At 41.4% G+C, this 4,221-nt stretch overlaps 1 long non-coding RNA gene across 1 annotated transcript in view; it reads right to left on the bottom strand.

Annotated features, from left to right (window-relative positions):
• Positions 1-202: 202 nt before the first annotated feature.
• The window catches only part of LOC115149403 (uncharacterized), a 21,922-nt gene continuing 17,903 nt past the window's right edge, over positions 203-4,221 (bottom strand). The window contains exon 4 of the long non-coding RNA XR_003866859.1: positions 203-559. This is a non-coding gene — a long non-coding RNA (uncharacterized LOC115149403). The remainder of the gene's footprint in view (positions 560-4,221) is intronic.

Here is a 4,221-nt window from a genome sequence, read left to right as displayed (position 1 = left end):
GAGAGTGACTGTGAGAAGGAGAGAGTTAGAGAGAGGGAGAGAGTTAGAGGGAGAGAGTGACTGAAAACGAGAGCGTTATAGAGAGAGGAGAGAGTGACTGTGCGAAGGAGAGCGTTATTTAGAGAGGGAGAGAGTGACTGTGAGAAGGAGAGTGTTATAGAGAGAGGAGATAGTGACTGTGAGGAGAGCGTTATTTAGAGAGGGAGAGAGTGACTGAGGAGAGAGTGACTATGAGGAGAGAGTTATAGAGAGAGGAGAGAGTGACTGTGAGAAGGAGAGCGTTACTGTGAGGAAAGAGTTACAGAGAGCGAGTAAGTGGGGAAGCAAACTAGAGAGTGTGGGGGGAGGAGGGGGAAAAAGGTAACCAGAGCGGAGCCCGTTTAGCTCACAGTCGCACCATGGACCAGGCAGGTAGCGTGTCACTGTTTGTGTCTGGTGCTGTTTTTGGTCAAATCCAAAGGCATTGTGGGGAAGCTGAACGGCACAGCAATAGAACTATGTATTAATTCCTCTCAAAACCACCCCTCAACTTCATCCACATGACTGATGCAATGTGAGCCTGTGGAGAGAAGAACCACAACACACACTTCAGTACAGCACAAATGACCTATATCAGACTTACCAGGTTCAGTAATCAGTTAGGATCAAACTGTCATGATCACCATGTCCTGCTTTCAAAAAGCACAATTAGCTTTCTGATCCAGTATGGATGGATGGATGGATGGATGAAAGAAAACCTTTATTCCTCAACGTAACATAGAAATAAGTATTACATTGAAAGTAAACACACACCCATAATTGTTTCCCACGCCAGACTACCTAACACACTAGTCATAATAGACAATGGACATACATTTATGACCATGACCCTCAAATACTCCCTTCCCTCTATTTGGCAAGGCTTTCTATTAGAATGTATCCTATATGTTCCGGATAGGCAAGGGCCACAGGTCTATTTTCTGCATGTGTGATCTGTCTCATATCTCTATCTTCAGATGATTTAGATTAGTGTCTCTTCCCTCCATTATCTGTAAGTACACAGGCTCAGAGGTCAGGTTCAGAGGTCAGGCTCAGAGATGAGGCAATCAGCCTCTGAAGTGATGGAAAAATCAAATGATTCCACGGTTAAAGACAAGCTGAAGGGGATCTCCAGTACATGGCCTTGGTCAAGGTCACTTGACTTCACATGACAAAGAGAGATCATGACAATCACAAGGAACAACAATTGCATACAAATCAATAGACTATATCGTCGAATCAATAGACTATATCGTCGAATCAATAGACCATATCGTCGAATCAATAGACCATATCGTCGAATCAATAGACTATATCGTCGAATCGATAGACCATATCGTCGAATCAATAGACCATATCGTCGAATCAATAGACCATATCGTCGAATCAATAGACCATATCGTCGAATCGATAGACCATATCGTTGAATCAATAGACCATATCGTTGAATCAATAGACCATATCGTTGAAGAACCATTACTTGATCATCATGTTAGAAAGGTTCTACTCAGAATGGCTCACTGAGTCAGACGTGATATATGGATGGTATATGGATGGTATATGGATGGTATATAGATGGTATATAGATGGTATATGGATGGTATATGGATGGTATATAGATGGTATATAGATGGTATATGGATGGTATATAGATGGTATATAGATGGCATATGGATGGTATATAGATGGTATATAGATGGTATATGGATGGTATATGGATGGTATATGGATGGTATATGGATGGTATATGGATGGTATATGGATGGTATATAGATGGTATGTGGATGGTATGTGGATGGCATATAGATGGTATATATATGGTATATAGATGGCATATAGATGGTATATATATGGTATATAGATGGCATATGGATGGCATATGGATGGCATATGGATGGTATATGGATGGTATATGGATGGTATATGGATGGCATATAGATGGCGTATAGATGGCGTATAGATGGCGTATAGATGGCGTATAGATGGCATATGGATGGCATATGGATGGCATATGGATGGCATATGGATGGCATATAGATGGTATATGGATGGTATATGGATGGCATATGGATGGCATATGGATGGCATATGGATGGCATATGGATGGCATATGGATGGCATATGGATGGCATATGGATGGCATATGGATGGCATATACAATTGAAGTCAGAAGTTTACATACACCTTAGCCAAACAGATTTAAACTCAGTTTTTCACAATTCCTGACATTTAATCCTAGTAAAAATTCCCTGTTTTAGGTCAGTTAGGATCACCACTTTATTTTAAGAATGTGAAATGTCAGAATAATAGTAGAGAGAAATATTTATTTCAGCTTTCATTTCTTTCATCACATTCCCAGTGGGTCAGAAGTTTACATACACTCAATTAGTATTTGGTACCGTTGCCTTTAAATTGTTTAACTTGGGTCAAACGGATCAGGTAGCCTTCCACAAGCTGCCCACAATAAGTTGGGTGAATTTTGGCCCATTCCTCCTGACAGAGCTGGTGTAACTGAGTCAGGATTGTAGGCCTCCTTGCGCACACACACTTTTTCAGTTCTGCCCACAAATTTTCTATAGGATTGAGGTCAGGGCTTTGTGATGGCCACTCCAATACCTTCACTTTGTTGTCCTTAAGCCATTTTGCCACAACTTTGGAAGTATGCTTGGGGTCATTGTCCATTTGGAAGACCCATTTGCGACCAAGCTTTAACTTCCTGACTGATGTCTTGAGATGTTGCTTCAATATATCCACATCATTTTCTTTCCTCATGATGCCATCTATTTTGTGAAGTGCACCAGTCCCTCCTGCAGCAAAGCACCCCCACAACATGATGCTGCCACCCTCGTGCTTCACGGTTGGGATGGTGTTCTTCGGCTTGCAAGCCTCCCCCTTTTTCCTCCAAACATAACGATGGTCATTATGGCCAAACAGTTATATTTTTGTTTAATCAGACCAGAGGACATTTCTCCAAAAAAGTGCGATCTTTGTCCCCATGTGCAGTTGAAAACTGTAGTCTGGCTTTTTTATGGCGGTTTTGGAGCAGTGGCTTCTTCCTTAATGAGCGGCCTTTCATGTTATGTCGATATAGGACTCATTTTACTGTGGATATAGATACTTTTGTACCTGTTTCCTCCAGCATCTTCACAAGGTCCTTTGCTGTTGTTCTGGGATTGATTTGCACTTTTCACACCAAAGTACGTTCATCTCTAGCAGACAGAACACGTCTCCTTCCTGAGCGGTATGACGGTTGCGTGGTCCCATGGTGTTTATACTTGTGTACCATTGTTTGTACAGATGAACGTGGTACCTTCAGGCGTTTGGAAATTGCTCCCCAGGATGAACCAGACTTGTGGAGGTTTTCTTTCGATTTTTCACATGATGTCAAGCAAAGAGGCACTGAGTTTGAAGGTAGGCCTTGAAATACGTCCACAGGTACACCTCCAATTGACTCAAATTATGTCAATTAGCCTATCAGAAGCTTCTAAAGCCTTGACATCATTTTCTGGAATTTTCCATGCGGTTTAAAGGCATAGTCAACTTAGTGTATGTAAACTTCTGACCCACTGGAATTGTGATACAGTGAATTATAAGTGAAATAATCTGTCTGTAAACAATTGTTGGAAAAATGACTTGTGTTACGCACAAAGTAGATGTCCTAACCGACTTGCCAAAACTATAGTTTGTTAACAAGAAATTTGAGGAGTGGTTGAAAAACAAGTTTTAATGACTCAAACCTAAGTGTATGTAAACTTCCAACTTCAACTGTAGATGGTATATGGATGGTATATGGATGGCATGTGGATGGCATGTGGATGGCATGTCGGCAGGTAGCCTAGTGGTTAGAGCGTTGGACTCGTAACCGAAAGCTTGCTAGATCGAATCCCCGAGCTGACAAGGTAAAAATCTGTCGTTCTGACCCTGAACAAGGCAGTTAACCCACTGTTCCTAGGCCGTCATTGAAAATAAGAATTTGTTCTTAACTGACTTGCCTAGTTAAATAAAAGTTAAATTAGATAAAAAATAAATAAATATGGCAACATACCAGTTACTTTCCTATTTTTGATCAATGTTATGTGTGTGTGTGTGTGTGTGTGTGTGTGTGTGTGTGTGTCTGGACACAGACTTGTTGTTGTCCAAGGAGTGGGAGACGGGAGACAGGGTGTGCACAGAAGGGGTGTGATTTGGGACTATACAGGATTT

This window comes from Salmo trutta, chromosome 15 (assembly GCF_901001165.1).
Source record: "Salmo trutta chromosome 15, fSalTru1.1, whole genome shotgun sequence".
NCBI lineage: Eukaryota > Metazoa > Chordata > Actinopteri > Salmoniformes > Salmonidae > Salmo > Salmo trutta.
The sequence above is the reverse complement of the archived record's forward strand: the minus strand, read 5'-3'. Positions and strand labels throughout refer to the sequence as shown.